The 12,527-nt window shown below is 40.1% G+C and overlaps 1 protein-coding gene across 2 annotated transcripts in view; it reads left to right on the top strand.

The window, feature by feature from the left end:
• Positions 1 to 6: 6 nt before the first annotated feature.
• BDNF (brain derived neurotrophic factor) overlaps positions 7 to 12,527 on the top strand; it is a 33,250-nt gene continuing 20,729 nt past the window's right edge. Inside the window, exon 1 of one of the 2 annotated variants that reach the window (XM_019519496.1) lies at positions 7 to 19. The gene's annotated coding sequence lies outside the window, so the exon portion shown is untranslated. Of the gene's footprint in view, positions 20 to 8,760; positions 8,849 to 12,527 lie in introns of those variants that run through there. The other variant, XM_019519497.1, reaches the window with a different exon arrangement.

Below are 12,527 nucleotides of genomic sequence, written 5' to 3'. Positions count from 1 at the left end.
GCTTTGTGCGCACCGCAAGGTACGAGGGGTCCCGCCGGGCCGGGGCGCGGGGCGCGGGGCCCTCCGGTGGCAGGTGCCGCTGCCCCGCCCGCATCGCCTGGACTCAGCCTGCTCCGGCAGGCACCGAGGCCAAGCCCCCACCCCAGCGCCCTCCTTGTCTTTCAGGTAGACCCCCCCCCCCCCCATTTGCGGAGCGCCCGTGCCTATGCTGGGCTGAGTTCGCCTATTCTCTCCTCCCGCGTTAAAACTCCGTGTTTTGGTGGGCGCTTTATTTCCTTGTGACCCTCCGGTGTCATTGGACTCCCGGTCTTTAAGTTTCCCTGGCTAGGCGCTCTCCGGGCCGCTGGGGTTTGGCAGCGGGCAGCGCCGCCCTGCCTGGAGCCGGGGGGTGTTTGGGATGCTGGCGTGCGATGGAAAGAAACTCCTCGACCGCAGCTGGGAATAACGCACCCGCCCTCGCAGCAGAGGCACAAGTGAATGGGAAGATGCACTTGTTGAAACGTAGCCCTTGGCTGGGATGTGAAACGTGCTGGTTCCCAGCACTGGTGTGTCCGTGCCATCACGGCTTTGTCCTTCCCGGCTGCTCGGTGTGGGCTGGAGGCAGGCTAGGACTTCCCTTCCCGCTAGCTCGGCTGCCTATCTTCTCTGGGCGTTCAGTGGAGACTGCTCTGCCCACAGGAAAAGTTTCTGGATGTGAGTGAACGTCAATTGCCTCTGTGGGCTCCTGCTTGAAAACTGGGAAGTGAGGAGATGGAAATGCTTCCCTCCCCCCTCTATTTTAAATTCATACCTCTCTATTGAAAACTTTCCTCTTCCATCTGAAAAGGAATTGACATTAGATGGTGAACATGTCTACATGGCCAAAAGCTAAATGAATGATTTAGAAGCCTTTTACTACCCATCTGCTTTTCTTTTAATTTTACTTCTATAAGCATAGAACAATGGGTAACAATTGTATGTTCCTTCTCTTTGTCCCTCCTCCTCCTCCTTCCAGAGATGCTATTAGTGTCTTGACTTTGAACATTAAAGTTTAAAAAAAATGTACATTTTTACTTCCAGTTTATTATAGGTTGCTGTTTTGAGGTTTTTACAGTCGTGAGATCAATGGTCATTACTTATTTATGCTTCTAGTAACAGAGTTTTAATGTATGCAAGAAATCTATCCTAGTTGCATATTCTCTTCAGCAAGTATTTATGTATCTTTAATTCATGGGTTGACAAAAATACATATTAATGAAACTTGCTGTAGCGTATCTGTACAAGCAAGGGACCAGACTGAGCCCCTTGCTGGCACAGGTGAGCAGTTTCTTCCCACTGTCTTGAGTAAATATTCATCAGCATAGATGAGGAGTTTGTAATCTGGCCCTGTTTGCATACTATCACATACTCCAAATACAAGGTAATAATATTCATTTGGCACCAGATTCTGTTGCAACTGACCTTATTTTGACTAGTTCCTTTAATTCTTGAATAGGATAGACATAGGGTCGCTGAAATCCAATGAGTCTACTATGGAATAAGATGTTAGTTTATGTGAGAAGAGCATCAGAACTGGCCCTCTTAATATTTTCATTATTATAGGACCCAACCATAGCCTAGCCTGAATGGATGTGCAAGGATTTGTTGGGGTGGGGAACAGCAGAAGACTTCTAATGCCCCTATTCTGTTATACCACACCCTGGTTTGATATGCAAGAGGGGATACCAGTATACTAGGACCCATGTGGAGTGAGCAGTTTCTAACTGCGCACATTGCTCTGGTGCAGGGTACCTCCCCCTTGAGATGTAGGGGGAAGCAGAAGGCGGACTGTGACATTCTTCTGATCTGTTACTGGAGCCCCAGAGTTGGGTACTGTCCCTTAGGGCTTGGGGCAACACTACGACTTGGCTTAAGAAATAAACTACTGTGAAAACAGCTGGTCACTCTTGCAGTTATTTTCTTAATGAAAACAGATATAAGAAGAGCCTTTCTACGGTGTTCCCTAACACAAATCAGTTCTCTGCTGTACTACTACCACTTAATGTTCCACTTCACTGAACCACAGCTGGGAAAACCCATTTATAAATATTGTGCCTTCTGTTCAAACCACCAGCATTCCACTTCCTAGCTTTGCAGACTAGAGCCTATCATTATAAAGTTAGAACTAAAAGTAGCCTGCAGGTTAACTCATTGTTGTATGAATTACAGCACTTTCTCACTATATAAATAATAGAATAACAAAGCAGCCAAGAAGTTGCACTGTTGGCTTAGTCCCTTGCACTTGAAAGACTTGCATCTCTTGAAAAGAAAAACTGAAGTTGAGAACAGAAGAAGAGTCTCTGTATAGAAACCTTAAGTGAAGATCAGTGGGATTTTTAGAGTGGCATAGCAGTGGGTACAGGTAAAGGCTTATGCATGCCTGTTGTCCCATTGGGTTAGTATAGTTTAAGCATACCAGTTCCTTTAGCCAGTTAAATGTAAGGAAGTTATGTGGCTAGCCACCTCTGGCTGTCTTTAATTCTCTAGCTCAAATAACCAGGTACCCATTTACAGCTGAATTGACTAGGGGGCTGGCCTTTGGCAGGAGTCCAGAGCAGGCTCAAACATATGTCTTTGGAGCCATAGTAAGGCACCTTAATTGCTCTGCTACTTTGTGCCTATAGTGAGAATGCATGGGGCTTTTACAAAGAAAATCTTTACATATAAGAATCGGCTCTTTACATAAACAGATAAGGCAGAAATGTAGTTTTTAATCATGTACCATCTGCCTATATTGAAAGTAGCACTTGAGGCACAGTGGAATAGTGGAGGTTCCAGTGTAAGCGGATATATCCCTTTTAATAAGGTAATTACTAACTTGTTTTGACTTGTTTTCAAATTATTGTTTTGAGTACTCCTTCCCCTAATTGCAAAATTGCTGCTTAATTGAAAGACTTTCAATCATTTCCTAGAGCAGTTCATAGGCTGACAAGCCCTGTGATATCCAACAGTGAATGGCAGCTTGAGGAAAAGTGTTTTTTAAGCTCTAAAGTTGAGCTTTACATATATTTAGTCAACCTCTTGCTGAAATGACAGATAATAGGGCAATAACTTAACATCTCTGATTCCAAAAAGGGAAACTGATTTGTGTGCAATATCCCACTTATTTATTAAAATAAGGAGGGCAAATAAAAGCAGTACAGATGTGCTTTTAAACAAGCTGCCTGGTGTGCAGCTGGTTCTAGGACTGGCAGCTGGTCCCCACTGTAACCACTGCCTGTCACGCTAACATATCTTGTATCATAGTTTTCCTTGCACTCCCTCACCTGTCCACATCCATCTGTTATATCTTGTTTTATGCTTAGATTGTATTCTCTTTGGGGCAAGGACAGTTCTCATTCTGTGTCTGCGTGTGCAAAGGCTACAACATTAGGAGTTCCAGTCATGGACCATTATTCCAGGCACTGTCAAAACATAAATAATGGACATTTAATAAATGTATTCAGTAGCTCTCATACTGCTTACATTGGCGTAATAGATGATGTGAAATTAAAACCTTATGGCAAATGGAGGCAAAGAGAAAAAAAGTTCTGGGACTAGAAACGTTTAGTAAGACAGATGTCATATTAAAATGCCATGCAAGCCATGTGTGTATGAGTAACTTTACTCACATGAGTAAAGTCCTATGAGCAGCAATGTAAATATCAATATGGCTAAATCCATGTCTAAATGCGTTTGTAAGACCCTAGTCTTAAATGTTTGATTTTTCTCCAGAATAATGGAGTCAATCATCAGCTGCTGTTAAGTCAGCCTTGCTGCATTGACTTCAGTTGGGCTATATTTACACTTAATGAATGTCTCACTCTTAGGATCTAAAATATAAAAGATACCAGGTGTTTGGCAATCATAGCATATAAACCAAAGTTCAATTGGCTGGGCAAAAAAAAAGAGTTCATTTCAATAAATATTTTTCTTTTATAAATCACTCAAGTCTGTTAAGTGAAATAGGAGGGGTTTGGAAACATTCTGTCTTGTATCACAAATTTTAAAACACAAAGAATTTGCTAAAATGACACTGACTAGATGTGTTTGAAATCCTTTATGTGACACTGATACTACCAGTAGCAGGGCATCCCAGCATAATCTAGGCATTGCTAATTGATACAGCTGTCTGAAGCAGAGTTCCACTGGACAGCTAGGAAAAGCAAAGGGAACTTCTCTTAACAGACTTCTGTGCTTCAACAGTGACAGCTGTCATAATGCAGCAGCAGTTGTGTATTTGCCTCATTAAGAATGTTGCATCTTTTGGGGAACCAGTTCTCTTTTAAACTAGTTAATTAAGACTTTGGCAGCCATAAGAAATGAATGCCATGCTTTCAATTCTGTACATTTGTTTCTATGTTGGGCCCTCTGACCTGCTTGAAACTTAACAGCTCTTTATTACAGTTACAATTAATTATAAATCATTGGAAAATATTAGCTTTAAAATTTCAGATTAGAGTAATTGGAAAAATACTCATGAAGGAATACTCATTGCAAAAGTCAAGATATTCAAATCAACAGATGCTTATCTCAAATTATGAGCTGCTACTGCCACCTAGAGATGCATGCTACACATTTACAAGCTATGGCTAGCTCTTGCACGTGCAAATATTGCAGGTAAAAATAGTGAGGTGATCTAAGTCTTAGCTGCTCTTAATTAGGTTTAGTGGTACATGTGTTCCATGTTCTTATTTTTAAAATTGTCAGAGACTGTGGTCATGCTTAGGACTTTTCTGATGAAGCAAATAACTATCTTTACCCACTCCTCTTTATGTTGATTAATTAGATAAACAAGAAGGATTGCTTTCAGTAAATCAAGTATTTGCTTAACTTCAGGTTATTGCTAGGGAAATATTTGCAAGTCAAATAGGTCTAGTTTTGTTACAGGTGGCACTGAGAGTTGATCATGTGTACTAAGCTGCACCAAGTACATGGAATGAAAAATACCTTCAAGGATCTGATTTTTGTTTAAATGAAAATCCATTAGAAAGGAAATTGCTTTCATGGGACTTCTTTCACAATTGTTTTTGATGTTCTGCCTCTATGTGCAATCTTTTCCCCATTAAGTCAGTCGCACAACTTCCACTGATTACAATAGGCCCAGGATTTTGCCCACCCTCTCTCTCTAAATTCACGACTTGTCATTGATGAGTGCCGCTGCTGGTTGGTTAAATTGCCTCTTCTTCATTCTGTGTCCAAATCCCCCTTAACTTTTTCATGTTTCCTTCTGGCTGATGGAAACTATCAGCTATGGTAGTTGTTTTCCACTTACAAGTGTGACAAATGCTATTCCTTATTCTAACCATCAGGAATTGCTCACAGTGGAGGCATCACAAAGGATGCCCATGGAGGAGTAGCTTTTTTATTTTTTATTTTATTTAAAAACATTTTTTTTTTTGCACCCTCTGGCTTTTTTCTAGAACTCTCGTACAATTATTTCTCCCTCAGTTCATTATGAAACCTGTTTTGGAGACTTTTGGCTAGACTTCTGATGGGCAGTGGGCAGTTGTTGAAACAAGGGTTTTCAATATTACCTAAGGGAGTTTGATATACAAACCCACTGGAATTCAATGCAAGTTGATAACTGTTACACAACTATGAAAATTCCCCAGTGATTGGTCTGTAGATCCTAAGTGTACGTTGCATTGTGCATCTCTAAGGACAGTTTTAATTATTTCTTGCAACCTTTAGCATTCACAAATACAACACACAAAATATATGATGATGGACAATGATCTTCTGATGTCTACTCTCTATGACTTCCAGCACAAACTTTTGGAGTTTTTGTAATATAAAAGAGATATTTACAATGCAAGCTAGGAGTAAAATTGAAAAAAAGATTTACTTTCTCCTGAAAGTGTATTTCTCTTTCTCTGCTGAAAAAGGTTTACTCTCTGCTGTGATTCTCAAAAATCTGGGATTTTAATGTGAGTCCTGTATAACTCTAATTGAAATACACAAAGAGATCTGGAAGCAGAAACTGGCCTATTCTGATATGGTTAGAGTAGACAGATGGCCTCACACTAATATGTGGTGTTGTGTAGTGATACATTTCTAGAGAAAATCACTTGTGGGGAAGGTTCTTTGGAAGAAATACTGTTAGGCATCCTTTCCTGAATATCAAAGTGCAAAAGATGTCAAAACATGTTGCTGCATCCTGCTTATTTAGATAGCACCTAAACACTTCCCACGACTCTACTCAATACACACAAAAGGCCAGCAGCATTCTTATGTTGTTGGATTTCTTTGAATATGAAAATCTGTGAAGAAATGCAGTTGGCTGGAACAGGGAATGAAGGGTCATGATCTCTGGATTCTTTGTATCTGTCAACTGCTGTCTGAATCTGGGTACATCACTTAATCTACTTACAGTATAGTTTCTCCGTGTCTAAAATGGACCTAGCTGCAACAGAAGGACTTCAGCTTAAGATCCTGAGAAGAAGAGGGATGATTCATAGTTTCACTCAAGGATTAGTGAGTCAGTCACTCTCCCTTAAACATAATTGTCATCAAACATAACTGTCATCAAAATAAAGAAAGAGATGTCAGCATGGATATTATTGGCAAGGGCTCCTTGTCCACCAACAGACCCTGTTCCTAGCCACTGTTAGATAAGTGAGTCTGCTGATTTTTATGCTCTCATGCTTGGATCTTCAGTTGAAGATCTCATAAGGAAATTCTATTCTTTATCAATTGAAGTTCCAATTGAATGGTTGTATATGCCAAAAGACAAGTGTGTGTTTGACAGACTTCTTTCTGAACCCTGCTAAACTGAATCTGAAGGCAATGCAAAACCAGTAACAAGCTTTAACCAGCATCAAACGCCAATGAACCTTACCTTGCCAATGAACCAAAATTTGACCTAAACACTTCTGAACTTCCCCATTTTGGGCTCCAAATACAAACTTGTCAACTTGTTAAAAAAAATCCACAATTACTCTATCTCTGCAAAATCTTAGTCGCTAACAGAAGATACCCTATGCAGACTGATCAAGAAAGAGATTGTTGTAATTTTTTGTGGACTAGCAAAGAAAATTTTACATTTTGTTTGTTTGTTTGTTTTTTGCACCCGGAAAATAGCCTAGAACATGCACAGTTCTGTCAAAGGAAAGTTCAAAGAGGATGACTAACCAAGCATCTTTCAACATCAGCTCAAAAGGATATGGATAAAACACTGTACAGTTGCATTATCCTTTCAGAAACATCTGAGTCCCAGGAGGCTGGAACCCATGAAAAAAAATCTAGCTTTGTCTTGATAGTAAATGATTAGCAGCTGCATTGTTGAAGAAACAGGTCTCATATCTCTGGAACAGGGTTACCTGTGAACACAGGTGTTTTAAGTCCTTTTAAAGTTGTCCTTACAAAACTGCCATATCATTTACAACCTTTCCACAATTCACTTTTCTTTCCCTAGGATTATAGGGGTAATAGGAATATGAATGATAACTGTCTAAATCCCGAAGTTTATCTATAGCAGAGCACAAGTGAGAGAGTAAGATCCACCAAACTTTATTAAGTAGTAGTGCTTTGTAAAGGAGCTAGGTCCAAAGCTTCCATAAGCCCCCTATGATTGTGGTCAACATAGGAGTGGCATCTGAATTCCTCAGCTGTACTGCGGTAAGTCTCAAGCACCTGATTCTGATTTAGCTTGGTTCTGCACCAATTTTCTTTTCCCTTGTTTTTGTTCTTGAACAAAGCTCCAAACTTGTTTATGAGCACGGACAACTCTTCTTGTGACCTCATTGCTGCTTGCTAGTGGGCCAAAAGCCATCAAATAAGAACTGGAAAGCATGACAGAGTAAAGCCAATACACAGCTTAAACAAAAACTGCTTTGGAATGAAGTTGGGCCAGATCTTTGTAAGTGCAATTTCCAGTATTCAACTTTTAATACCTGTAAGCTGGCTTCAGTGCACTTTGCAGGTGCTCATCATAGGTGATCTTCAGGGGTGCCCCCAAAAGTGACCTCCAGAAGGTTCTGTAGTACATCCCTGTGATACAACTCTTTAAAAAGTACTATGGCCATGAAGTATCATGTGTCCATCTCAAATTCTTTTTTCATTTGTACTGCTCTGATCAGGGTTGAATACTGCTGTATTGGGAACGGACCTTACATCTGTACTCCTGATAGGGACAGCTCCATTTTTCTCCATTTTAAACAAATTAAGGGTGGCCCATGGGTTCCTGGCAAACTGCCTGTGTACTGCTTACAGGGCTTTTAAACATCTACTTTTGTAGCAGTAGCTCTGCATGCAAATGGTTATTTCCTGCTTTTCTTAATGATTTTGCTCTGGGTGAAAGCAGCTTGTGCATGAGACGGGAAGCTGTGATGCGTTTCAAATCAATACTTTGGACAAGCTGCTTTATCGTAGAGGAGTATGTTTCTACTTTAACACGGCATCTGAATTTGAACAGTTTTCTTTTCTTCTTTTCTTTTTCTTTCTCCTCTTTTCTTCTTTTTTCTATTATTCCGAAACCCACAATTAAAAGCATGAGGTTAAAAACTGAAGAGTGGAAAAAAAAGCCATATGGCCGTAGCAGGAGGTCTGACCACCCCACCTTAGGCTCGTGACAACATGCCCTACATTTAACCTACAGTCAGGAACTAATTAACTACACAGATGGGAGTGAGCTAGCATATGTATTCAAAATAATACCCCTAAGGTTTTAATCAGCAGCCCTGCCTTTTTCTGGGTTAGAAACTTAAGTGTTACTACAAAGAGCTTTGCAAAATGTATGAACAATATGTATGGTTAAGGCAGTGCCCTGTAGTGCCTAGAGCAGGGGACTAGGAGTTGTGGTTCCTTTAGTCACTTCCTGATTCAGCACTAACTTGCTGTGTGATCTTGGGTAAGTTACTTAAATCTCTCTGTGCTTCAGTCTACCCATCAGGAAAATGGGACTCCTAATACAGTTCTTGCCTTGCATTAGTGTTATGGGATGTAATGGCAATAAAGCACTCTGAGCTCTCTGGTGATGAACATGTTGTAGAAGAATGAATGTATGGCAATTCAAGTCCTCTTGCAACTTGTTTTTAAGAGTAATACATACTTTTAAGCATTGCTGGATTAATTTTTCTCTGTCCAGATACAGAACTGGTTTTGATTTCTCATGGTGAAGTGATTCCTGGGTAATTTACATCCCACCCCTTTTTGTTTTAAGGAGGATTTTTGTTTTGTTTTGTTGTTTTGGGGTCATTTTTTGTTTTGTTGTATTTTGAGAAGGGAAACAGGAAGCAAGGCTAATTAAAGAAAATAACTGATTTGTCTTCAGCTAGTTGAAAAGAAGCTCTCCTTCCCTGGAGGGAAGTTGAATCTGTTTGTGGGAAGGGGCTAGTTCTAAAGCCGCTTTACAGATATCTTGATTAATTGCTTAAATTGTATGTGAGCAGTCTTGCAATGAGAACTGTACTTTGACAATAGAAGCATTTACTTCCATGTGTGCCTCTCAGAAGCAAAGCTTTTCTTTTTTTTAATGCAGGGTTTCCGGGGAAGGTTAGAAGGTTAGAAAAGTAGGTCTGGAAGAGCCTCAGGAGGTCGCTTAGTCCGACTCACTGCACGAGGCAGGTTGGGATAGGCTGTCTTTTATATGTGCTTTATAGGTAAGGTTGAGCTACATGTGTATTTCTGTAAGTAGTGGTTTTATACATGCTTAGGGAATGAGGCTCATGTTTAAGGATACCAAGTGTCCCAACCAGCTACCATTGTTTTAGGGTTGCATGGAAAGGATAATCACTACCAAATACCTATGTGCCTGAAGTCTTGTGTCTCAAGAGACATTCTTACCAGAATCTGTCTTCTACATAACAGAAGACTGATGCTCTGATGCAGTTAAACTTATAACTGTTCAGGTGTTGACTCTATTTAATTTCATTCCCACAAGATGCATCCCTGGGAATGCTGGGCCAGATCCTCCACTGGTTGTAAATCAATATGGCTACATTCATTGACTTTGTTTGTTTGCTTGCTTGCTTCTCTATCTTTTATTTTTAAATATTAATGAAACTATCAAATAGTTACTGGGGCAAGGAAGAACCTCCCCAACCCCACAAATTGTGAATTATATCCCTACAATGAACTAATATTTGGGCAAAGACAGGGGTCTAACAATGTTTTTGGTAGGCTTTTACACTGTATTTTCTTTCAGGATATTGATACTGTTTTATATTACCCATTATATTCTCTCTTTCTCATATATTAAAAACCTTTTACTGTTGTAATTCTTGGGATGGCTGTATGATTCATGTAATCATACTAAAGCATCAGAAAAAAAAGAGAGAGAGAGAGGGTGTTCCTTTCTCAAATGTCTGCATTGCAATTATGCTAATATATTAACATAATTTACCAGCAGCTATAATATAGTAACATAATTTACTGGCAGCAGTATTCTCTCCAAAGCTTCAGAGCAGTACTCAGGATGAAAGTCATGCTGTAAATCCCTGCATGCTGTAGTGACAGAGATGGGTTAGCTTTCTCACAAGTGTTTATGTCTCAGCTTAACAAAAATTCTCCGTCGTTCCATTGGCATGGATTGTAAGGCTTTACAAACTTCCTGAGCTGAGCTGCTAACTGACCTGATTGTTGCTGAAAAACTGATGTTGTCCTTTACATTCCATGGAACTTTGGATTTCTGCCTTTAACATACTTCCTGTAGTTACTTTGGAACCTGGCTTTGTTTTATACCCATGCCCATATATGGAAGGTATCCTCACATTCATGTGATGCTACTGGATGGCCTGATCATGTGCTGAAAGAAGTCCTTACGTGGAGGCGGACAGCCAAAAGATGACTGACAACAGCACTGACAAATACAGGCACATTTTTTTTCTTAGTACCTTGTCAGGGCTCTAATAACAGGCATTTCCAGTTTTTGGTTCACAATCATCACAGCACAGGGTTGATTTACTTCATTTTAAAGACTGACTATGGCTAAGAGCAAGGTGTTCCATCACCTACACCCACACCACACACAGTCAAGAGCTCAGCAAAGGTAAGTATATTGCATGGAACAAATGTGCATTGCATCCTTCCTGCACTCTTCTTATTTAAAAACCATACTGAAGACCATCGGCCCAAACCATGGGGTAAGTGTCCCAGCTGAAAATTATACTTCCTAACCATTCATTCTTTTAGACTAAGCATCTTATTACGTGCATCCCATCCAAACTCAAGTGGCAGCTGCCCCAATGTGGCACTGTCAGTGGCCTGAAATGAATTACTGCTGGCAAGACAGCTTGTATATGGGGTATTTTCTACAGGCTTTTCAATTGCTTGGAGGCACCCAAAGCGCCAACTAAAATTGATATGGCAACTTGGGAGCAGTATGACCATGGCTGCCACCCAGACAGGCACAAATCGTGGTACTGAGCATTTAATGTGTATGAATTTGCACTTAGTGCTCTACATTCTGTTCTTGAATACTTCAATGGGAATCTGTTTGGCAGAAGAAGCTAGGCTTGTGAGTTTGGAGCACAGTGTTCCTTATCAACTAGTAACATTGAAATGGAAAGCAGTCCAAAGATTCTGCACACAAGTCTGAGGTTCTGTGCTTTTGTTCACTAACACACAGATTTAATTAACATTTCGAAAGCTCCAATGACCATGAAGGGAGTGGCTTCAGAGAATCATGATTTGTCTACCCTTACTATGAAACTGGCTAACATCTTGGCATAGAAGAGTCATATTTCAAAGAGCAGAAATTTAAAAAAAAAAAGTGATTAATCTGTTCCCTATGGGATACTGTCTTATCACAAAAGAGCTATCTGGTGTTACTACAGATTCAAGCTTTTGATGGTGGAATATCACAAATCTAAATTGTGTTAACATTGCTGCATGAAGTTTCCTAAACCTAAGGTGTTAACTCTGTAATCATGGTTTTTTAACATTTGGATGGTGTCCCAAAGTTAGTTCTTTTTCTGTATAGTGCTTCTGGAATTGTGTGAGATATGTAGTATATTATTCCATCCATGAACTTATCCTCTGGTGTCTGAAATAAGTCTCTTGTTATCTACTGTGTGAGAGGAGCTACCTCTGTATGGCTAGCTATTTCACTGCTAGACTACTTTTGGTCTGTGTATTGTAGACTGAATTAGTTGATGCCTGATGGCATTAGTTGATGCCTGATTAAAGTAGTTCAGACTGTGAAAACTGTTTCAGTTGTAATCCCCTTGTTGGCATGCTCTTCTTTCTGAATAATTCCATTTGGGTTGAGTGTTGCATTCTTAGCTCCTTCATAACCTGAACACTTCTTGGAAAGCTCGTGTTGATCTTTTTATTCTTCGTTACGTTATTTATCCTCTGTTATGCCCAGAAGACCTAATCTATATTGATTCTTTATTGTGCCAAGTATTGTACAAAGCTTGAAGAATTGTGTGGTGAGCTAAGCCATTTTTAATGCCACCATATGAAAATATTCCCTTCCAACGGATATTAACACAGAAATGCAAACATGACTTTCTTGCATGACTGGGCTTTTGAGGATGGCCTGATGTTTATTCACTTTCATATGCTGCTTCCTTCTGTGCTGCTTG

The sequence above is a fragment of the Gavialis gangeticus genome, unplaced genomic scaffold (assembly GCF_001723915.1).
Source record: "Gavialis gangeticus isolate Ggan-Ray unplaced genomic scaffold, GavGan_comp1, whole genome shotgun sequence".
Classification (NCBI taxonomy): Eukaryota; Metazoa; Chordata; order Crocodylia; family Gavialidae; genus Gavialis; species Gavialis gangeticus.
The sequence above is the reverse complement of the archived record's forward strand: the minus strand, read 5'-3'. Positions and strand labels throughout refer to the sequence as shown.